Genomic DNA, 25,876 nt, shown 5'->3' with positions numbered 1-25,876 from the left:
GGGGACTTAGGGACAATTGCCACTGACATTTCGGATTTATCTAGATTTTTTTGTAGGGTACCTTCATTGTAAACACCTAAATCTTTCTAGGTTAAAGCATTTGGCACTTACGTATTATACCGACCACACTATTGATCTCGATCTATTTAGAACTGGTCTCTCTCTTTGTACGCACAAATAATTAGCTTAGACTGAGTAAGATAAACTACTATACAAGTATATTTTAATTAAATATTTAGTATATAAAGTTGATTAGGTTAGGTATTAAATATTATGCGTTCTAGGCGACCTGCTTCCCATGATTTTGTTACTAAAGTATTATATTTTCATCATATTTTGGTAGGTTTCACTGGGATTAACCTAACAATACTTCTTGGGTGTAGTCAGTACAATACAGAAGTACAAAAAAATTTACCGGAATTTTAGACTAAAGAGTGTGCAGTATAACAGAATTTTACGTGGCTATTTGCCGTGTGACATTGAATCTTATGATACCAACACAAACAAATATTGTACGCAAAGAAAAATGTATACCAACTATTAAAATTTGAAACAGCCAACTTTTTTTAATCTAATAATAAGATATCTTATTTTCCATGATAAGTTGCTCGAAGGCCCAAGAGAACCGCATTAATTTTTCGTTGACACAGCGAAATCTGTCTCCTCGAATTATTCTTAGTTTTTAAGCTCGAAGTCTTACTTGCCTTGGCTTTATCTATAGAGTGATGATACCCAACGTCCCCCATCGTGGGGCACGGGGTAGAGCTTAGGAATAGTTTGGGGGGTCATGTAGAGGATGTGCTCACTTCGGCTGACTATACTCTAACTAGAGCCCTAACTTTGATAAAAAAAAAATCGTGTGAATGACGCTATGTATTGTATGAAAGGTGTTGTATACGTGAAACAAATTCCATTAGTATAAAATATGCCTAGAGGACGACTCGAAAAAAGATACCAAGTTATTGTTCTTTTAAGCTTCCTTTAGGAGAATAAACGTAAAATTTTCAATAACGTTTGTTTATTTAAATTTATTTATTACCAGGGGAGCCTCGGGATTTTATAAATATTCAAGTGGGACATGGTCTAAAATCGGTTGGGAACCACTGTTATAGGGCGATAGAGAGAAAACGAGAGAGGAAGATAGAGATAGGGGAAGTAATTCAACAACGAAATTTACGCGTCAGACAGAAGGAAAATACATTTGGAATAATTTGAATACACTCATTATACATGAGTTGCTCCACCCCCTCCTCTCTCTCTTTTTCTCTCAATTCCTCTATAGCAGTAATTCTCAACCAATTTTGGGCCATGCCCCATCAAGCCATTTCCAAAATCCAGATACCCCTCTCGTGACATTTAAATTTAGTTACTCAAATAATCAGGCTCTTCAAATTTACCTTAAAATCTCCTTCTTTCATAGCTTCTTCAAAATCTTCTTGGTTTTTCTTCTTCTTCTTTTTCTTTCCAATCTCCTCCTTTTTTAGTATATTCTTCAAGCTGAAGTGTTTCCTCCGATCATCGTCGCCTAAAAGGAGCTCGAGCTCAGCTTTTTGTTGTTTCAATCCTTCTTCTGGGTCTGAGTTCTTTTTGGCAGACAGCTTTTTCTTCGATTTCTTCTTCAGTTTCTCAAATTCAGGATTATTCACGAACTCTTCCCTGAAATTTAGATAGTAATAACTGGAGTCAAAATACAGGATACTGTAGATTTGTGGGTTATAGTAAGTTATTTATTATAAATACTCCAAAAATTTCAGATTTTATCTCGCTTAACTATTCTTTACTGCCAGTAAACACTAAAACAGCTAAGCGTTTAAAAACTGTACAGTTAATTTATAGTCAAAGTAAAAACTACATATGATCCAATTCATGGACTTTTTCATACAGATCATCATTGTAAATAACTTTAGAAAATTACGTCAGAAAAATTTAGCCAAAAATTCACTTCAAAACACTCTAACATCATCAGGCAGTCATAATTTTTTAAATTGTATTCTATATTGCTGCGTTGGATTCTGCGTTTCAATTTAGAGATTATGTTCTAGTGACACTTAGCATAGGGTTACCCGAATAGGAATACAAAAATTAACAGGCAGTGGCGAAATTTTTTGTTCGTTTTAAACTTGCGTCTTGCATTTCTGCTGGGCATGGGGAATGTGTTCTTGTAGTTTCCAATATGAAGCTCTTCAAACAGGCAAAAAAGATGCAACAGACGAAGAATTTATACGTAATTTTTAACTTGCGTTTACTAAGCTCTTCAATTAGGCATCTAAAAAGGATATTTAACAAGCAAAGGCCTAAATCTTTGTTTAATATTAATTTAGGCTTTTAGTTCTGCATTTTAGGAATTCTGTTACAAATATAGCTATATAGTAGTTATATAACAGCCAAGACCAAGAGTGGGAAAACATTTTCTTCAAAGGGTTGAATTCTAAATTCCATATTCTCTCCAAAAGCAGCATACTTTAAAAAAATGAATGTATTTCAATTCAAATAGGTGTACGTCGGATTCAAGCCCAAGACTTCAAAACCATAAGTCTAATGCTCTACCATCTAAGACAGCCGTGCTCGACATTATTGTCAGATAAACAAATACATAGATTCCCTTAAACAAGTTTTGTCCTGCGTTGTCAACACTGTCGATTATATGGTAGACGAGAAGAATGTAACTGTTCACACCCATGGACAATATTTTTGAACTCTGGTATCACCTTCAACCATAGTACAGATATCTAGGCAGTAGGATCAAACTAAAACATCTGTTGCCAAGAGTCTCGGCGCGTCCAAAAGCTCCTCCCATTTTCTTTGGTTAAGCGTTTCATTGTATATTTGTCAGTATCTTTAATAAAAACTGAAAAATGGTACGAACTTGTATTATTTATAATTGCAAAAGCAAAAAAGGGGTGAGCCAGCAAATTGATTTGCTGCTGTCCCATCGCAAAGGTATGACTTATGAATTGACTGAATGGGGAATCCAGGATTTCTAAAACGGGGGTTTGGATTAGATTTTAGCAAACACGGAAAATTACAATGCTAACTTCTAATCAGCGCTGAAACAGGGAATTAGCCGGAATTTCATAAATAGTGGGAGAGGGATCCGCGAAGTGGCGGAATCTCGATATCTTAACTGTCCCTTGGACTGTTGCTTATGTTTTTCGTAACTGCATTCAAATTTTATGATCGCTCAGTAACGAACTACTATAGTTTTTTACTTTCAAAACATGATAATGCTTGTTCGGAGATGTAGGTGGACCCAAATAGGGCGAAGTTGGCAGTAAAGCATTATGTATAGATATGTTACTTCCTGGTAATAATAATCTGGAGAGCTCCAGGTGAGAAACTGACTTGAAAATATTTTTCGAGTCGTCGTTTGGTTGAAGATGAACAGGACCGGCTGGGACTGTAAGAACACAATTTTAGTATAGGACGACCTTAAAAATAGAAATGAAAACCTTAATGAAGTTTTTATTACCATATAATCAACAACATAATTTTTATTTTTCTTGACCTTAAACAGTCAAAAACAGTGACAAAAGTGTGGTAGGAAAGGGCAACGATCTTCTGGCAACGATCCAAAGACTCCAGCAGAGGAAAAGGTTTAAAATTCTCTTAACTCCATCTCTCTATCCTCTGGGACTGAATCAGCTTCTATAATAAACAGTGAACTAAGGATACTGAATAATATTTCTGACTTTTTGGATTCTTGGACCGTCGAGTGCTGCCGCAGTGGGATTGATTTCTGCTTGGTAGGTTCGATCTCAACTGCAGTAGCCTGCCACTGGACCCAGAATTTGATTCTAGTTGAGATAATGTGACAACACTTCTATAATAATACGTAGGAAGAGAAAGAAGAAAAAGTCTCAAGGCCTTCCTCGAAACTCGCTTTACTTCCTTGAAGCAAAGCGAAATAGCTCCACCTTTTCAGACCTGAATGGTTCTATTACGTTGCTATGTGTAATCTAAACCCAAATTTTTGCGCAAGTTCGTTGTTTTTTTTAGTGGTAAAACTAAAACGATCGCCAAAAATACATTTATATAAAAACTGTACGTTTTCCTGGAAGTTTGATTAGCATTTTGAACTGAAATATATAAAGAGACATAATTCATAATGTGCCTCATTTTTAGTAAAAATTTCATCACACGACATTATAATACTGTCTAAGCCTACTAAAACTTAGAAAAGGGGAAGGAAATCTTTAAACAAAGGAACATAACGAAAAACATAGGAGGATGAGAACGAATCAGAATAAGAAAGAAGGATCAAAGGAACAAACCCAGGAAAGAGCACAGGAAAAGGCACAGGAACGAAAGAGCGAAGGATTATAGCTAAGACGCCAAACACCAGAGCCAACACAAGAAAAATGGAAAAAAGGAATAAAATCAGGGACAGACACAGCAGCGACTACGTTATGACATGAACCTAAATTCCTTGTGAATCACCCTTTACTGAGTTTGGAGCTAGTAAAGAAATCATAGCCGAGTGGTTAGCGCACTAGACTTGAGACCCTTTGTTCGTGAGGACATGAGATTCAGCACTGGTGTCTCTGGTTATTTGGTTTGACCGAGGGTTAGTGGCGTGACTCTGCAAGCTCAGCAAGAGTCGACCCAGCTCTGAATGGGCATCTGGATAAATCTGAGGCAGGTAAATAGGCTGGGTAGACAAAAACACAGGATAGCTCACCCAAACCACCCATTGCACTTCTTGCCTGAAGGTATATGAAACGGAGATCAGCACAACCATAAGGAATTGTAAAATCCAATACTGTGTTCAAAATCCTAAAACAATATTTAAACAAAATTCGATGAGGTAATGTTGGATTTTGTTTAAACATGTTTTCTTTTCCTTTTCTATTTTTTGTATAGCGTCTGTTGTGCTTTCATTTATAGGTTTTTCTAGGCTAGTTATCTTTTTTCGCGTTGATAAAGGCTGACGAGAATCCAGTTTTAGTGACGCTCCTTACTTTCACTTGAAAAAACTAGGTTTTTTTTATTGAATTTCTGACTTATTTTCTAATCATGTCAGAAAATCACCAGGAATCACAGTGATATCAACCACTCAAAATATCAATGATTTGCTCATATTCCAGCTATAGTTGAGGATGAGGATTATTCCCTCATTTAAACATGGGAAATAAAATAATACAAATCACACAGATCATTAACAATTTGAAATAAAAATTTGACTAATCTAATAGAAATTGAAATAAAAAAAAAAATACGGAACTCGAAATTTCAAAGACTAATTCAGAAAATAATTCATACCTCAATTTAGTTTCTTTTTAATCATAGAGGAGGCAATATTTACTTTATTACCATGAGTGGGGGGGGGGACTATTTCATTTCTGTGTACAAGTTTTTATTGCTTTGTATTTTTGTAATTCAGTTTTGTTCAGCTTACGGCAGTTTCCTAAGGAAAAAAACAATTTTGGAATCTAAAAAAAGTCTCTATTTTAAGGATCTTGGATACGGGTTTTTAATTCCTCGTGAGCAATATTTTCATTTCCTTACGATTGTCTTGGTATTTATTAGTTATTCATGAATAAATACTTTAAATTAGTAAAAAAAAGGCCTCGTGAGCAATATTTTCATTCCCTTACGATTTTCTTGGCATTTATTAGTTATTCATGAATAAATACTTTAAATTAGTAAAAAAGGCTATCGCTCCTCTTGTCAAAAAAAAAAAAAAAAAAAAAAAAAAAAAAAAAAAAAAAAAAAAATCCAGATTAGATCCTTTTTAGGAAGAAAAAAAAACATACTTGAAATACGGATCATTCATATCAATGTCAGAAGGAGTATCATCTTCGCTCTCGGTTGGACTTGTTCCTTCAGTTTCTTCTAGTTTTGTTTTCTCTCTATTTTGTTTCCTTTTTTCTTTCTTCTTCTCCAAATACTGCTCCCAGGGCGTTAATTTGTCTTTCCCACTTAGTTTCTTTTCAACCAGCTGCTCCACTTTCTCTATAAAAGAAATAATACAAGAAATAATAACACAAGATGTAAGATGAACATCATTATAATACCTTTTCAAACCCGTCATAACGTTAAGCCGATATATTGACGAATATGACGACATGACGAAATATTGACTACTTCTCCTTCTTTGAAACCACTGCCACTTTGGAGAACCAATGATTCCCTTTCAGAACAAACGACATAGACTTCATCTACTTCACCTTGTATGAAATCCTCTTAACGTTAATAAATGGATGCAAATACGGCAGATTAAAATTTGACTCAAACCAATAAAGGCCACATATTTCAGCCACCTGATAAGTTGCTTTGTCTGAAACTTTATCAAAACTACGTTTATGTTACCAAAGCCTGCTTACTTATTAGATATTTAAAAAAAATCTTTAGCTTACCATTGAGAACACGAATAGATATCCGACACAAAACTGACGGAACAGATAAGGACTGCAAGACCTCTTTGACATTTATCAGTGACTATACTCAAATAAGTAAGGTAAGTAGGTAAGGTAATAGGCCATTGGTAAGTTCCATAGGAACCTGTGCCCTAGCTCATTGAGTGCTTTCTTCTCTTCTACTAAACACTTCTTGGAACAGATGCGATAAGTGGAAGAGGAGATTACGCAGCAGCTTTAGTCTCAGCGAGTTTAGTTTTGTAGCTCGTTGACAGTAGTGAGTTTTTTTTGTATCGGATATGTTCGTGTTCTCAATGGTAAGCTTAAGATTTTTTTTTCTTTCTTTTTTTTCTCTTTTCTTTTGTGGTTCAGCTACATTATCATATACATATGCTGATGGGATAAACCATCTGCGCAGGATTATTATGAAACAATTTGTTGCAATGCAGACCAGTGAAATTCCTCCTTAGTTGTTTGTATTGAGGCCCAATTCCCTCCTTGAAAACAAAACCTAAATTCCCTGATTAGATACCTTCTAGGTATCATTATATCTACATTTAGCTCCTCAAAATCGGCTAACTACAGAAGCGAGGCATCTGCATGCATCTCCTTACAGTTGTTTCCTCCCACTTTTTAATCCTTTCCTCTTTGTAAAAAAAGGTATCTGTTCCTTCTGTTCTGACTATTCGGTGGTTCGTTAAGCAACATTACTAATAACTGACATTTCTTGTTTCCAAACTCTGAGCACTTTTAATAGGAAGGAGTGGGTTGGGAGATGGGGAACAGAAAAACATTTGTTAGTCCAATATTTCTGAATTTTTGTTGATGGCCCCTTGGACCACTCTCAATCTTAGACCCCTCCCCCTCCGTCAGTACAACCAGATATATTATAAAATCTCGGATTTATGTTGAAATGATCTGATGAACTGGGTGTACTTGACGTTGGAGCTGGGGACCCCAATGCACAAGAAACTTGGAAACAAACATTGGTTCATCCAAATATGTGGCAGTAAACCTTTTCTAAACTGCTTGGGGTTTTCACAGGTAGGTTTTTCGACCAATAGGAACTTAATGTAGAAAAAAAAACTAAGTTTGGGGGCTCAGGGCAAGAGCCTCCTGAGAATAGTGTCCAAAAATGGACCATTCTCAATCTTAGCCCCCCCCCCCTAGAACAGCCAGGCATATTATAATATCCAGGATTTATATTGCAACGATCTGATGAATTGGATGTACTTGACGCTGGAGCTGTGGCTGGTTTGGAGGGATATATTTTAAACTTTAAGGTGGATATCTCGTTTCAAAAACCTTTCTCCCCTGGCACGAAGGCAACCACAATTCAACCCTTCTTCTTCAAATAACTGGTAATAATTGCTTGTCAACAAACCTAACAACCATTCTCCACTTTTTTTTTTCTTCCCATGATAAATAGAGCAGGTTAGAAGTTAATGTTTGATTAGTCAATTTCAGTTAAAAGAGAAAATTTTGGCAAATTCTTAAAGAAAAAAATGTCAGAAAATAATGAGTTTTACGATGGACAATTTTTTGGGGGATAGCCTATAGTAAGCAAATATTGGAATCGGATTTCCAAAACCTAATCACCAGAATTTTGCAAAAATATATTATTGAGAAATTACTATGCAAAAATTTGGAAGTATGGGAGTACTCTGATCATAATTTCAAATTCAGCGCAAATGGTTTTGTTAAAATTACACACTTTTAGTTCTTCACCCAAAAAGTAGTTCTATTTTGCTCCGCGTTTTTCTTTTTTTTTATGTTAAAACAGAACAAATAAATCAAAACAATATATAAAAAAACAAAATGTTAAGGAAAACAGAAAAGAAATGTTAAAAAACACATTGATACTTTAACTGCAATTAACCGTAAATAGGATACACTGCAGCGAACCCTGCAAAGGAATCTACGCAACGTGCAATCCTCAAAAGCAAAATGATTTAACAACCCTTTTTTGATATCCTAACTTGAAACTTTCAGTAAATGATAAGACAGATGATCAAATAGCCAAAAAGACAATATTTGCACGCTATTAATACTTCCACTACAACTACTGATACTGCTGCTACCACTGCAACTACTACTACTACCACTACTAACACCAAAACACCTCCATTTAACCAGTAAGAGAGGACATCACTGTATTACCAGCAAAATGATTAGCAACCCTTCCTTGATGTCCCAGGTGCCTCTGGATGGATAGGCGGTCCTAAGGTTTAAGCTAAGGTAATAAAAAGCCTTGTTAAACCTTCTCCTGTGCCAATTCCATTTCCATTTTCTTCTGATTCACCAATTCTAACCAAAATTATGAGTTTTTTAAGCTTAAAATAAAACATCGACCAAAAATAATGAAGATAAAACCATGACTTCAAGAAAGCGAATATACATAATTTATATATAGTTCACATAAAATTGTATCAATGGGCTTTACTAAAGTTTAGCTAGAGCTTAATTTTTTGTTAACCCAACACAGATATTTTGCAAAAATCAGATTCTATCAAATTACTACGCACAAACGGGGGGTAAGGAAGAAAATTGAAGGTTTTTAAATTTAGTTTGAATCACGTTTTAGTTCACGAGTCAGAACAAGTTCAATTTTGCACATCGGTGTTTATAATCTATATTATATTATATGCTAAAAAACAAAGAAATAAAATACCTTTTAAACCAACTCCCCATGTAATTTCCATTTCTTTTTCTTCTTTTGGCTTATCAATTTCAGCTAAAAAAGCTCGGTATTTGGCAACATTGTCTTCGTTTGCGTCATCAGTATTCTCAACGTCAGATTCCTCTCCTTCACTGGACGAAGTACCGAATCACACTTTCATCGATATTAGCACCTGTGAAAAATATAACTAGTTTTATTATTCCGATAAAAAGTGAGATTAGACCCCTTGTCTTCCAAAGAAAAGAACTGACGTTAAAAGAGAGGTTAATTTTTGCGAGTTCTGTCAAGAGGAAATTCTGATGCTTCATACAAAAAATTATGACAATAATAATATAAGGGAATTCCACAAAAAATATTAAATCTGGGATAAAAACTAGCGACGTTTTTTTTTTAGAATTTACTATTTTAGTTATTTTAATAAGTATTTTTCGAACTATTATGCTCCAATAATCAAGTTTTAAGAAATTACACCAGATCTAGGGATGAGGGGAAAACTTGGACCATAAATACAAATTAAGCATAAATAGTCTTATTGTAATTACAAACTTTAGTTCTTTATCTCAAAAGACACATTTTTTTCAACGGTGTAGAAATAATAAATATGTTATTTCATTTAGAATACTCTATATAAAATAATAAATGAAGGTTTACTTCTATTTCCATTTGATTTATTCCATTATAAGTGCAATCCGTCGGGGACTTTTAATATGCAGAACTCGAAATTCTAGAAGTCAAAATTCAACTACTTTCAGTTCACGTCGATTACTATGACGATGCTACAATTTTTTTTAAAAGCAATGAAATGAGCATACACAATCCAAAACAAGGGTTTACCCTAAAACCTATCACAAAACCCATCACGCTAGAAACCAATTACTAAAAACTTATCTCGTAAAAAAAAAAAAAAAAAAACGAAAACCAAACTTTACTGTTTTAAGTTTGATTTAAGTTTTATCGGTTAATAATGATTTAAATTGCCTGGTCACCAGATGCTACGAGTGACTCATCGGCTGATTCAAAAGACAGGGACGTGCAGAGGAGGGAGGAGAGAACTGACCCCATCCGAAATCCGAAAATAGCAATAAAATGAGCAAACACAATAAAAAGAAGAGTTTACGCTAAAACCTATCACAAAACCCATCACGCTAGAAACCAATTACTAAAAACCTATCTCATGAAAAAAAAATTACGAAAACCGAACAATACAGTTTCAAGTTGGATTTAAGTTTTATTGGTTAATAATGATTTAAACTGCCTGGTCACCAGAAGCTACGAGTGACCCATCGGCTGATTCAGCAGACAGGGACGTGCAGAGGAGGGAGGAGAGAGAACTGACCCCATCCGAAATCCAAAAATAGTAATGAAATGAGCATACACAATCCGAAAAAAAGGGTTTACGCTACAACCTATCACAAGAATCAATCAAAACAAGATCAATTGACTAAACGGTAATTTGTGCATGCTGCTACTAATACTACTACCACAACTACTTCTACTCCTAATACTACTACTACTACTGCTGCTAATAAAATACTCCAACTAGGCCTACTACTTTTTTTGCAACTGTTTGTAATGATAAGAGTATTAAGATGAAAAGAGGGTCAAGAGGGCGCATCAGCAATATTTTTGGGACGCCTTATCCTGTCAAGATGAAACTACCTTTGTATCATAAGGGAGATGTTAAGAGATCTCAGCAATATTCCAAGAACGACTGGTATTAATTTGAAACTTTCAGAGCTACTACAATTACTACTTCTGCTCTTACATTTTAACAAAATCAAAAGAGTGTAAGTGTTTCCAGGTTGTCACAGAGCAAAGTTACAATTTTTTAGGAATGGTATTAAGTTTTATAATTCAGGTTAACTTGAGAAGATATAAAAATAATTAAACAATACTATTTGTGTCCAGATGCTCAAAAGGGTGTTTATCATTAAAAACAATTGAAAAAAAAAACAAGACAATAAATACAAATAGCAAGCCAAACTATGGATTCTTAAAGATAAACAAAAATAAAAAGATTTAATTATTATTTCTTTTTTCGATGAAAAAGACGAAAAGAAATTAATTTTAAAGGTTTTTTCCACAAAACAAGTGTTATAAAAAAAACTAAAGAACTCCATTAGACAAAAAATTAGCGGAAATGAAGTCAAACAATCTTCAAAGCGTAAAACTACCATAAATCACCAACAGTAAACAAATAAAATTCAAAACGAGCAGAAAATACAATAACCGAGTCAAACTCAAAACCAGCAGAAATTAACATGAGTAGGACTGACAGCCCCATGCCTTCTGATGACCACAACATTATTTGAACTTTACTGAAAAAATACGTAACAAAGATTACTGAAAAAAATAACAACAAATGAATGTGAACTGACAGTTAAATATATTCATAGACTAATATTTATTCCTTAAAGTCTTAACACTTTTTGATTTATTGAAATTCAAAAAGTGGAAACATTTGAAATATATTCGGTTTTCAGTAAAGTGCAAATTATGTTCTGATCTTCAGAAGGCATGGGGGGGGGGGTTTCAGCCCTCCTAATGTTAATTTCTGCTCGTTTTGAGTTTTACTCGATTAGTTTATTGTAATTCCTGTTCGTTCTAGGTTTCACTTATTTACTGATGGTTATTTGTAGTAGTTTCAGGCTTGGAAGATTATCTGACTTCATTTCTGCTCATTTTTGGTTTAGTGGAGCTCTTTACTTTTCTTTGAAAAACTTATTTTGTGGCGGCAAGTTTTTTAAATTGGTCACTACTGAAGGTGACGTCAAACCAAGGAAAAACAGATATCATTCATTGCTTGCGACCGGGACTAAGACTACTTGAAGCTGCGGCTAAGTGCGACAGCCACGGCAAATACGAGGAAATCTTGGCTTTTCATCAAAGGGTGTTACAATGAAGTGGCCCAGGCACAAATCTAATAATACGAAGCCAATCAAAAATGGAGTTAGAAACTAAGAATAGAAGCTTTTGAAAAAAAATCATATAAAAAGACAAATGGCTAAAAAAAATAAATAATAGTTCACACTGAAAAGAATGCCTTTTCCATTTTTCGGATTTTCAAAACAAAAATTCCATATTAGCTTTTCTGAGCGGGTCATTTTCTTCCCAAGTTAACTCCACTTTAGCTTGTTGCAAGGGAGAATTTACAAAGAATTTTGGTTCATAGCGAGTTGGATCTGGCAATGATGTACACTCGTCATTAGGGTCCTAAAGGCAAAATTATAATAGAATATCATCGCAACCACGGAGTACAGCTCCATGTAACACATTTCTCGAAGGTACAGTAGAAAAATCGAGGAAAAGCTCTAGTTGAGAAAAATCCAGCTTATTTTCTGCTTGAAATTTTCCATTCGACATGCTACCGAGTTTATAAGAAGAAAATCATCATAAAATGGCAAAAATCTCTAATTTTAGATCAGAATAAAGCTAAAACTGATTTATCAGCCATAGCTTTATTTTTGTCACAAGGAAAGGGGAATAATCTACTTTCTTTTCTATAGGGGGGGGGAATTGATTTTGTTATGTAGAAACTAAGCGTTACTATCGTTTTTAGTGGTTTTTCTGAAGGGGTCATGAGTTTGTTGGGGAAGGACGGGACAGCCTTCCCCTGCTGGTTAGGCTATATTATTGGCAAATATACATAATACTATTTTCTGTTTGCTATGAAAAAAAAAAAAAACAGTTTTATGCAGATTCTACGGATCTTGCACAAACACATGAAAAATTCCTGAAATATTTTGGAGACCAGCCAAATTTCGGGTCCAAAGAGCCATGGCCATGGCCATGTCCTTAATGGGCTCTTTGGCCCCTTTGGTGTGGCTTTGGCACAAATATTCACGAGCATGCACGGAAGTCGCAACAAAGGTGTTATTCAGCTGTCGACGCAAGATCGATAGCTGGGAGACTAACAGGCTTCAATAAGTCTAGTTAATGTTGGCCAGCAACAGTGTTTCTACTGCCCAAATATTCTTCAGAAATAACCTTAAAATCTTATAAGTTTGCATTCTTCCATCTATAAATGATTTTATTTATCTTTTCCATCTATAAATGATTTAATATGGATCATCTATAAATGATCTGTTTGTAAAGAGGGTAAAAATAAACTGTTATTATCATCATCATTAATTTGGAAATTTCGACAAATTTCGTGAATTCATTTGAATGCTTTTAATTATCATTTCGTTCGTTGATTGTCTTCTATTAATGTGCTGCGACTTGAAGGTCAAGATGTAATTTAAAAAATAGTATGAAATTACGAAAAAACTCATTAGCTGAAAGATAAATTACTTTGCTATATTAATCAATTATAATAAGCTAATTTTTGGGGAAACAAATATATTTCCAAACGAGACATTTCCCAAGCATCTTACCCTGTCGTTAATTCTCGCTTGTTTTCGTAATGGCGTGATCAGTTGATTACTAATCGATCAGTTCCTTGATATCAGCCAACTAACTTGTATTAATGATATTGTTTTGTTAGTGAAAGATTTTGAATCACTTCAAACTACCGTTAATGTTGTCCAATCCAGTCTCTCAGATATAGGGCTTTCCTTAGAGGCTTCCAAAACCAAATTTGCGGTATTTAATCCAAAATGTGGAGCAAGTGAGTCTCTTCTAGTCGAGTTATCTTCAATCGCATGTACGGATAGGGTGTACTATCTGGGACTACCTTTTAGTGGGTCTACAAAGAATATCCCATCTCTTTTTATTCAAGCTATCAAGGAAAAACTTCGTAACAATTTAGATATGATATATCGATAGATTTGTGGTATGCTTGCCAAAATAAATAAATTCTTTGATAAGAATTGTCTGGGAAAGCTCTACAATGCAATGTTTGCACCCCATATATCTTTATTACGCCAGTTTGGAAGTTTTATAACATGACTGAACGCCTTATAATTCGTAGACAGTTTTACAGATATTATAAGTTTTTTTTTCCTGCCCCTTTGTATCAGGAATACTACCCCTTTAGATCAAAGAAATAAATAATTTTTTATATTACTGTGCAAACGAACGAACTTTCCATAGGATTTCAAAAGCGTAGAAAACGGATTGTTGATTTTTCCCTGAATTACATCAATGTTTAAATAGTATTAGAGTTCATCAGAGGTGTTTTCATTTTCTGACTTCCTAGCTGTACTTATGTTTTAATGATTTGTAAATTAATTTTCTGTTGTTTTTTACTTCCTATGTTGTATTTTTGTTTGTGTCTTTTTGTGTATTTTCTTTTTTCCTTTATTTACTCCTCTTTAACGCCATTTTTAACGTTTGTAAAGAGGGTAAAAATAAATTATTACTATCAGCGTTAATTTGAAACAAAGAGTGCATTAAAAAAATATATATTCAACATATCTTGTTTTATTTTAAACATAAATTTCTCTATTAATAATATTTTTGCTAATGAGAGGCAGGCCTGAGTTGACGTTAAAGATCCAATATATCCCAAAGATCAAATATGTTAAAGTTACTTTTCCACTGTTCTGTCTCCATGGAGAACTTTCTTTTTTAATTTTCTTTTTTTTTGAGGGACCGTGGGATTGTGAAATTATTTAAATCCTAGCACACTAATATTGTGTATATTTTTTGTGGACCTTGGTGCACAATTTTGTGGACCTTTTATGGGTGTGGACCTTGGTCCCCAATTTGAAAGCATTCTTGGCAAAATTGTGCTTTTTAATTTCGTACAAGATTTTACCAAAATAAATTCTCTTCAACGGTTCAACTCCCTTCTTTTTAAGTCGTTTTACCAAAATTTGCAACAACGAGAAAAGCCCGCCATTTCGCCACAATAATCTTTTCAAAACGATTAGAACTGAAATAAAACTTGTTATTGTATGTCCGTGGCTGCTCTCCTATTTTGTACAAATATTCTGTTCTGAAATTTTCAGACTTATGAAACAATTGCCAAAAACTGTTTGCTGAGGTGTATTCAAAGGGAGGATCAACAGGGGTATGTATGTTCCATTACACTCGAATCGTCTTAATCTACATTATGCTGCTAATCCTCCCTTTGAGAACAGCTTTGGGAATGGTTTTTTGCAATTACCTCACATTTGTGAAAATGTTAGATATGACAAGGCGAAGCAATGACGTTTTTTTTTTAATTGTGAAGATTCAGCAAAACTAAGTCGCGTTTTGAATCAGTTATTACGAATTAGTATTATTATGTATTATATATCAGTATTGTTATTATGAATTAGTTACGTTGATCTGACCAGAACTTTTGTCGCCTTATTTGATTCTCTGTTGGGCGCCAGAAAAATGAGGACATCATATCAACTTATTGTCGTATTTTGATGACAGAGATAAGATGACCTTTGCTTTACTTGCCGAAATAAGAATTGTTAACTAAAGCGGCAAATTCGAAACGGAAATTGAATTGGGGACATTTATTTAAAAAGGAAAAAAAAAAAAATCTGGTTTTGTTATTGTTTCAAGAATGGAAAGGAACCTCAGAATTAAAATAGGAAAATTAAATAAATATTAAAGTATTAAAAAATTTAATACTTTTAAAGTATTAAAGTATTAAATGAATAAAATACTTTTCATTGCCACAATACCGCACAGATAGAAGCAGATATCACACAGCAGGCACAAATCAAATGTTAAAAAGCAAAATGTTGAAATAATACCAATAGCCTTTCGATCATGTAATGCTAACAAAGGAAATAGAAAGCTATTTAAGAGATATAGATTTGGTGATTTAACAATAGAAACTACTAAAGCTATATTTTAATTAGAAAATAAGAAACTTTCAAAAAAAAAAATTATACATTCAATATGATATAATACAATACAATAAAATTAAAGTCCAAATTTCTCTGTAAATGATGCTTTATTAGTATTCTTTGCTTTCAGAAAATGCTGTATTCACAAGACATAATTCACCAAACAGGCTAAGATTAACTAGTTTAAATTAAGCTGGTAAGCCAACTGGGGACAAAATTCTTCATTCTTTGTCCTTTCTTACATTTTGTAGCAAGTTAAATTTCCCCCTTATATCCTTGGTCATGAAGCCTTGCGAGGGGGATTAAGTATATTGTATTTCCATTTTATGTTGTATTGTATTGAATAAACTTCTTTTCCTTTTTCTTTTAGTACATAACAAGGCAAGCATCCATCAGTTTTAGCTAAAAAAAAAGTCGCCAAACTCTAGATGGCACTATGGTTTGTCTATTTGGCAACAGCTGCATTGTCCACTCTCATAGGTTTTTCATATTCTTTGATGGCTAACTAAAACACATCCCTGGAGGCCAAGATTGGTCCGGCACACTAAATAAATTCGATAATAAAAAATAAAACAAAAATAGAATTTTGCATGAAACTCACATGTTCAAATTCCATATCAGGTATAAATCTCAAGTCAAGCTTCGTTGCCGAGGACTCGTACTCTATTCCATCACATTCTTCATATACCTAAAAGAAATATATCGATAAAAAAATAAAAAAGACTATAAAAATAATAAGAAAAAATAGCCAAAGTCAAATATAGTAATTCTGCCAAAAACATAGGTATACTGTAACTTTAAATATAGTAAAACTTTAAATATACTGAAAATTTCTAAGTCATTTTCAGACAGGGGAGCAAATATTATAATGTTTGAATTGTTGCAGTCAAAATTACTTCAATAATAGCAAATAGTAAAATCTAGCAGCAAAAAATAAAATTAGGGGATATAAAAAAATATTCAGATAAAAATAATTAGTTAAAACAATAGAATAGGTGATATAGTTTGAATCTTATATTCCTATCTCGCAAGGAAATCAGTTATATATACATTTATTTCAGCTCTTGTTAATACAATGAAGCAAAATGGACGAAGGGCAGAGAAAAGAGATAATCAAAATCTAAAACGAGGATAAAAAAAAATATTTACGATAAATAGTATTCAAGTTTCGACCTAAGTTGAAAATTGGTCTTCTCTTTTCCTTCTTTTATTCTTCCTCTTTTCCTTCTTCATTTGAGTTTTTTTTTTGCGTTTTTTTTTGTTATTTCTGCTACTTATTTGCGTTTTGTTGTTAAAAATAGTCCTAAAAGTAGTCCCGAAACAACCAATTGCTATTTGCTGCTTTGATATTATGTTATTTATTTTTAGCCTCTTTTCCTTATTTATTTGATTGTTTCTTTTTATTTGTTAATTATAATTTTTTGCGTATTGCTTTGAAAAAAGGTCCCAAAAATAATCCCAAAACTATATATATATATATATATATATATATATATATATATATATATATATATATATATATATATATATATATATATATATATATAAAGGGTATTCCGATTTTCAGTGAAATAAATATATTTATATATGACAATACTTAATATTTTCCTATAACAACAGTGGGATTTTCTTTATTTGTTATTATCTCAATTATTTGTTATTTATTATACTCTTTTGCTTCTTTATTTGATTTTTTCTTTCTGTTTGTTATTTACGTGTGTTTTGCATTGAAAAGAGTCCCAGAAGATCAGTTTTTTTTGTGCTACCTATTAGTTCCTTGCTGCAAATTCTCAAGGTGTCAAAAATATTCATTGTACCGTACTTTTAACGTAATCTATCCCATTTAAATTGTCTGTATTATTCTACTCTGTATTACTAAGGCCATAATGGTCTATATTCAATAGACTAGTCTCTGAGTGATTTTCATTGTGCCATATTTTTAACGTTATCTATTCCATTTAAATTATGCAAAATGAATACCGTTTCTACTGTGTATTACTAAGGCCATAATGGCCTATATGCAATAGATTAGGCTTTGAGTGATTTTGCCCGACAAAGCAAGGTAAATTACCGCATGGGTTCACACTCTTCTAGGAAGAAGACCTTAGGACAGACAGACTTGAACGAGTCCTCACAATTTCCATATGCGGCTTATATGACTCACATACACTGTAAATATTCCTAGATCATCAGTTATTATATTTTCAATAGCGCTAGAGACATCACTTAAAATAAAAAAAAAATGAAAATATAAGACATTTAATTTAAAATAAAAACAAATTAAAAGACTGGAAAAAATAAAAATAAACATTTTTGCCTAGTAGCTTTTACCAAGAGTAGGCAAATTAAGTATATGGATTAGGGGGATAAAACTACGTTTGCTTAATTTTGTAAGGTGCTCATAATTAACTTAGTTTTTATTCAAGGCAAGCCGTATCTAGACGGGATGGGGACGGAGGGTCGGAGTTTGAATAACCTCACCTCCCCCTCCCCGAAATATTTTTCCAACTCGTAAAAAACGTAACAAGATGCATGTAAACCAATTTTTGATGAGTTTTTTTATTTTTTATTTTGTAAAACCCCCGCTGAAAAAAAACACCCCTTCGCCAGAACAGAAATACTGGATAAAACCTTCTTTATATAATCCACTGCAATTCCAAGTCTTTTAATCGGTCTAGAGAGGGAAGCATATACTTTTGATATCTCTCCTCCTTATTTTTGAATACATACTCAATTAGAAGAATGTACCATACTATCAGAATGAGATTCATTACCTTGCTGGCAGTTTCCACCGAGTCGAATACAGCCACAACGTAATAGTATTTTAGCCGGTTCAACTGATACTGACGCAGCTTCTATGTTTGATTAAATAAAAAAAAAACAAGTTTTTTCAACTGAAAGTAAGGAGTGACATCAAAACTTAAAACGCACAGAAATTACTTCGTATATGAAAGAGGCTGCTTCCTCATCAACGCCCCGCTCTTTACGCTAAAGTTTGACTCTTTCTCTCAATTCTTCTTTCTAAAACAGTAAAAAACTTTAGCGTAAAGAGCGGGGCGTTGATGAGGAAGCAGCCTCTTTCATATACGAAGTAATTTCTGTGCGTTTTAAGTTTTGATGTCACTCCTTACTTTCAGTTGAAAAAACTTGTTTTTTTATTTAATTTCTGAACGTTTTTGAATCAATGCATGTTTTGATTTTGGCTCTCCGCAGAGGAATAATCAAAACGAAATTTGCATATTTTTTTTTTTGGCTCAATGGCTTTCTCATAATTTTGATCGAATGATTTTGAGAAAAAAAGAGCGGGGGACGAAGCCTAGTTGCCCCCCGATTTTTTGGTTAATTAAAAAGGCAACTAGAACCTTTAATTTTTTACGAATCTTTTTATTGGTAAAAGATTTACGTAACTTGTAAATCAGCTTACGTAAAGAACTTTTGTATTCTCATGTTTTTATTACATATATGAGGGGATTCGCCCCATCGTCAGTACCTCGCTCTTTACACTAAAGCTTAAATTTTATCCCAATTCATTAAGAATGACCCCCTGAATCACAAAAGCCGTAGAATAAGTAGTTGAAATTACGAAAATACTTTAGCGTAAAGAGCGAGGCATTAGAAGGAGGTGAGCCCGTCATATGGGTAATAATTTCTGTTTGTTTTAAGTTTTATTGCTGTTCCTTACTTCCAGCTGAAAAAGCTTTTTCACTTTTATTTTTTAATTGTTTTTTTTTAAATAGAGCTAGTAAATCCTGCTCTTCCTTCATGGAAATTTTCTTCTCCCATTACAAATTCTCGAAGGAAAGTTCCCCCAGCATATCCCCCTCTTCTCAACCCCTCCCCCAAACCAAAAAAATCCTCCTGAAAACGCCTGTATACTTCCCAATAACCATTACTATATGTAAGCACAGGTCAAAGTTTGTAACTTGTTGCCCCTCCCACGGGGACTGTGGGGGAGTAAGTCGTCCCCAAAGACATAGTTATAAGGTTTTTCGACTACGATGAATAAAATGGCTATCTCAGAATTTTGATCCGTTGCCTTTGGGAAAATAATTAGCGTGGGAGGGGGCCTAGGTGCCCTCCAATTTTTTTGGTCACTTAAAAAGGGCACTAGAACTTTTCATTTCCGTTAGAATGAGCCCTCTCGCAACATTCTAGGACAACTGGGTCGATACGATCACCCCTGGAAAAAAAAAACAAAAAAAACAAAAAAACAAACAAACAAATAAACACGCATCCGTGATCTGCCTTCTGGCAAAAAATGCAAAATTCCACATTTTTGTAGATAGGAGCTCGAAACTTCTACAGTAGGGTTCTCTGATACGCTGAATCTGATGGTGTGATTTTCGTTAAGATTCTATGACTTTTAGGGGGCGTTTCCCCCTATTTTCTAAAATAACGCAAATTTTCTCAGGCTCGTAACTTTTGATGGGTAAGACTAAACTTGATGAAACTTATATATTTAAAACCAGCATTAAAATGCGATTCTTTTGATGTAGCTATTGGTATCAAAATTCCATTTTTTAGAGTTCTGGTTACCATTGAGCCGGGTCGCTCCTTACTACAGTTCGTTACCACGAACTGTTTGATAGTCAGATTCATCATCCTCTTCATCAGTTATATCAAGCGCTTATGATTCAACTATTTCTTTGGGTCCTCTTATCTCATACTCTTTCATTCGTTCCAGGCCCAATTTGGATGGGTAAGTCTTAAGTGAAAATTATAATTTTAAGTAAACATGGAAGTGTGAACGCAGTCACCATAGCCAAAAGTGTATATAAAACATATCGTAGTAACGACTTGTAAGTAAGAAGTGAAGCGGCGGAATAGCAAGCGAAACTATAAGAAACGGATTCTTGATAACAATACATACATCAAAAGAATCGAATTTTGAATCTGATTTAAAATACATAAGATTCATTAAGTTCGATGTTACCCACCAAAAGTTATGAGCCTGAGAAAAATAACACAATTTTTGAAAAGGGGGTAACACTCCTGAAATATCAAATGATCTTGAGAAAAACCATACCATTAGATTCAGCATATCAGAGAACCCTAATGTAGAGTTATCAAGTTTCTATCTACAAAAATATGGAATTTTTGAATTTTTCCAGAAGAAAGTTTTTTCCCAGGGGCGATCCTATTAAGCCAGTAATCCTAGAAGATCGGAATAGGGCTCATTTGATCGTAAATTAAAAGTTCTAGTGCCGTTTTTAAGTGACCAAAGGTATTGGAGGGCAACTGGACCCCCTCCCACACCCCTTTTTCCTGAAGTCGCCAGATACAAATTTTGAAAGGAACATTTTGTTCAGCATAGTCGAAAGATCTAATAACTATGTCTCTGAGGATGAATGCCCCCCAGAGTCTCCAGGGAAGAGCTGCAAGCTATCTACTGCTGATTTTTTCCATATAGTATTATTTATTGGGAAGTATACAGACAATTTCTTTTTTTTGGGGGGGGGAAGGTGGGAGTATGTGTTAAGACTCTCTCATGGAGAAATTTTTCGTGGGGGAAGGTAATTTTCCATGGAGGAGGAGGCAGATTACCCGGGCACTATTTAAAAACGGTCAGAAATCAAATATAAAAAACAAGTCTTTTCAACTGAAAGTAAGGAGCAACATTAAAACTTGAAACGAACAGAAATTATTACATATATCAGGGGGATTTCCCCTTCTTAATGCTTCAAATTTTACGGTCTTAGAACTTAAAAAAATTATTATTCTAATTAAACGGTCCTTGTGTTTAAGGAATCATTTTCAAATAATTGGAACAAAAAGTCAAACTTTACCGTAAGAACCGAAGTATTAAGAAGGGGGCAACCGCCCCTCATTTACGTAATAATTTCTGTCCGTTTTAAGTTTTAATGTTGCTCCTTACTTTCAGTTGGAAAAACTACTATTTTATTTTAATAACACCTATGTTCAACTGGCCTACAATTTTGAAAAAGAAGTCGAGTATTAGTCTTGCGTTAAAGCTAACCAAGATGATGGTAATGTGCGTTAGAAAGTGTTAACATTTTTAAACAATTAATTTACTCAAACAATCAATTCGTTTTTGATTAAACAGTATTTAATAAACGATCAAATGATTAAAACTGATATATAATTGCAAGAAAATTACGATTATTTCACAACTTGTAATAATTCTCTTAAATTGAAAGGTGTAAAGGTTAAGTGTTCTGACCATGTTCTGTACTTTTAACGGACAACATACATGAAAACATTTTGGGGAGAAAATGAATAAAGACGAAAACAAGCACAAAATTTATCAATTAGCAAAATATTGTTCAGTTGGGCATCTGTATGATATATCTTTTCTCTGTGGGTTTCACTTTCAATTTACCAATCAATTAAAGCTCTATTAAAAGGTTGTTTAGTAAATTTAGAGCTGACAGACTTTCCACACAATTATTTGTCTTGAATGCGGGTATCTTCCCCACATCAGCTATTCTTAACATGCAAGAATCTACATCTTAAAGTAGCGACAGCAATAGACACCCATATAGTACACCCATATAGACCTTCTATAGACACCCAAAAGACACAGTAATACTAGACAGTATTAGTAATTAGAAGTTCAGGGTCTTGCTAGAGATAAATATTACATCTGTACATATTTGAGCACTTTATTAATATTATTAGTACTTAATAATCTAGCTAATTGTTGAGATGTAAGAACATTTAATAAGCTTTAACCGATAGCTAGTTTGAAGTGACAGGAACCAGAAAGTGATGACTAAACATGAGGGGAAAGACGAAGTAAATCGTTTAAGAAAAGGCAATACCAGAGAATAATAGCAGATACAAAATGAAAGCGAATATAAAAATTGGTAAACTTGGAGCAAGACTCCTACTTTAAACTAGCTATGACAACAGTTCAATTTAACCCATCTTCTGAACTAAAGTCTCTACGGATCTTTATTTTACAACATTGTCAAATCGATCATACATCGGCCACACTGAAGGTGCAAATAATAAGGTTTCTGTCTTACATTTTTTTATCATAAAGAATAAATTCTTACTTGGTCACAATTCCTATCTCTATCTGAGTCCAAAGTAAATTCAATTTTGAGAAAAGCACCACTAGAAAAGAGTCTAACTTGTCGTATTATGAAATGTTCAAAACTAAGAATCTTGAAAAAAAACGCAAATCATTATTCAAATAGAAAAAAGTTGTTTTTTCGAATTTGAATAACATTTCTGCGGTCCCAACTGTTCCGACTTTTTTTTGTGTGTTTGTATGTTGCCCTTCAACGATCCCTTGCCAGTTATTTGTGAAAACATTCTGATATATCCCAAAATTATGGATGGAATCCTAAAATAAAATAAAGATCTGAAAGAGCATTCAAATACTGTAAACGAATATGAAAGTAAAACCCAAAAGCAGTCCTTTAACAAGAAGAATTTAATTAAACTAATGGAATTTTTTAAACACGAACAAAATCTAAAATGTAACCAGCAAGAAAAAACGAAATTTATTTGGTTTCGCCTACCATCTATTCGCCAACCATTGTTGGCACTATTTTGCATCCAAGTTCGTGGAAACACACTTGCTGATAATAAAAACGAAAGAAAACAAAAGTTCAAAAAAATTTGGATTATGACAGCTGAAATAGCCCTTCGGTTCATAGAAGCCTTTCTGACAGCAGAAGCGAATAATTTTTTCTGAAAATGAATTCAGAAATGAATAATTTTAATACTTTTCCCTAGTAGACAGTGACATGTCGGTACACACCAATGGAAACATTAAGGGGATGAGGTTATATTTTCATCGCTTTAAGTATTATCTTATCAAGAATAAGGCAATAGAGTCAATTTTTCTCATAGAATTTCCTTTTCGCTTTCCCCCATTTTCCTTTTCTTGCTACACTATAACATGCAAATAATAATAAAACAAAAACCAACACGGGAAGAACTTCTAAAAAAGATCCACTATAGCTTTCCCTGCAAAAACCTTCTTGGTTCTAGCCCCCTCACACTTCCCCTCCCTGCAGAGGAAATAAATATCTAAGATATATTTTTCCTAGCAGACATTACCGTACCTAGTTAATACTATTCCCTAGCGGCAGTGACATGCCTGTACACACCAATGGAACACAATAAGGGGAGGAGGTTATATTTTCATCGCTTTAAGTATTATCTTATCAAGAATAAGGCAATAGAGTCAATTTTTCTCATAAAATTTCCTTTTCCCTTTCCCCCATTTTCTTTTTCTTGCTACACTATAACATGCAAAAGAAAAAAAAGAAAAAAAATGCCAACACGGAAAAAACTTCTAAAAAAGGATCCTCCATAGCTATTCCCTACAGGAACGTTCTTGGCTCTAGCCCCCTCACTCTCCCCTTCCCTGCAGAGTAAATAAATATCTATGATATCTAACATACGACTTTTATCACCCAACCAGTTTCTGCACAAAATATGTCAGTTTTAAAGAAACTGCAAAAAATACGTCAAAAGGGATAACATTTTCACTGAAATAGAGAATAATATAGCCCTGCACAAACTTTGAAACAGAAGAAAACGGCCTGTAGAATTGAGATTAAAGTCTTTACTGTTACTGATTTAATGCTGCCATTTCCTGATATAAATGAATTGAGAAGAACCATTAGATCAACGACATGTATTCTATCCCAGTCCATATTACAAATGGCGAGACGCTTTGTTGATTCGTCAGTCTTATCAGCCTCGGCGTCTAATTCTCCCCATGGATGAGAAACATCTTCTTCATCTAAAATTGAAGATTCATTGGATCATTCATCATAATGACTTTTCTTATAATCATAGCTGCACAAAAAAGAACAAAATAAAAGACTAATTTAATGAAATCAAATGAACCCACTCGAGTTGGGTTACACACAAGTAGATTTTCCAAGAGGCTGACGCTGAATCAGCCTCTTGGCTGATTCAGCCAAGAGGAAGGAGAACCTAAACCAGTTTCATACCATAGTCGAGATGCCAACCAGTGAATTTCTTAGCCTAAAATCCCACCAATGACTGTGCCTTCAAGTTTCCCAAGAAGTTGATGCTTTTAAAAATGAAAGGAGAGCCTAAACCAGTTTCATACCATAGTTGAGATGCCAACCAGTGAATTTCTCAGCCGAAAATCCCACCAACTACTGTGACAAAGTTTCACAAGAGGCTGACGCTTTTAAAAATGAAAGGAGAGCCTAAACCAGTTTCATACCGTAGTCGAGATACTATACAGCTCCTGACCATCAATTCGGTTTTCAGCCTATTTTAGGTTGTGGCCACGCTCTTTCTGCTCTTGTTTCGGCCTTGATAGATGCTGAGAAAAGCGGTGAGAGCATAGCTCTTGCTGCGCATGATGTCAAAAGGGCCTTCGACTCACTAATTCCCTAGCAGATTATTTTAGATATGGGCCTAGCGGGTGTTGACCCAAGAATGTTAAACCCTTTATATGATACGTATCAAAATTTAAAAGCTAGGCTTAAGCTACCGACAACACTAAACCTGACAAATAACCCGATGCTTCCTGTTAAAAAAGGTGTAAGACAGGGTGCATTGACATCCTCTACTACATTTAATAACAGCATCGTTAAACCGCAATCTAAGTCAAATCTGACATACATTGTGAGAGGGATTGAGCTATCGTTAATAAGCTATGCAGACGATGTACTTAATCTGAGCCGCCTCCTTCGCGGTTAAGAGGAGAATTTTATCCAGTTTCAAGTAGAATATGGAAAAATTCAGTTTAATGAAAAGAAATCAGATGTGTCGTTGATTAATGCTAAGCAAGGGTCTGCTGTTGATGTTAGGCTGGGTGGTGCTACTGTTCAGCTTGCCAAACACACAGTTTATTTGAGGGCCCCTATTGGTCGGTCTATGCTTGAAATGCGTCATCTTTTGCAGAGTCATCTGCAGAAACGGATCTCTTTAGCGTATAGCCGTGTTGTAGTTTATAAGCGTCAGTTTGATCGGCGGATTTTGGCCCATCTGTATAATGCAATGGCACTACCCCATTATCTGTATTGAAGTCCCTTTTGGAGGATATTCCAAAAGGAAGATAAGAATGAATTGCGGTCTACATATTATAAATATGCAAAGTACCTCTTACGGCTTCCACCATGGACAAGTAACCGTATTGTGAC

At 34.1% G+C, this 25,876-nt stretch overlaps 1 protein-coding gene and 1 pseudogene across 1 annotated transcript in view; one reads left to right on the top strand and one right to left on the bottom strand.

The window, feature by feature from the left end:
- Positions 1-25,876, top strand: part of LOC136028777 (uncharacterized) — a 281,013-nt gene that overhangs the window by 216,681 nt on the left and 38,456 nt on the right. The gene's annotated exons all lie outside the window — the stretch shown is intronic.
- Positions 1-25,876, bottom strand: part of LOC136028673 (ESF1 homolog) — a 32,599-nt pseudogene that overhangs the window by 1,984 nt on the left and 4,739 nt on the right.

The sequence above is a fragment of the Artemia franciscana genome, chromosome 7 (assembly GCF_032884065.1).
Source record: "Artemia franciscana chromosome 7, ASM3288406v1, whole genome shotgun sequence".
In the NCBI taxonomy this organism is placed as follows: Eukaryota; Metazoa; Arthropoda; class Branchiopoda; order Anostraca; family Artemiidae; genus Artemia; species Artemia franciscana.
This window is presented reverse-complemented; position numbering and strand designations above follow the sequence as displayed.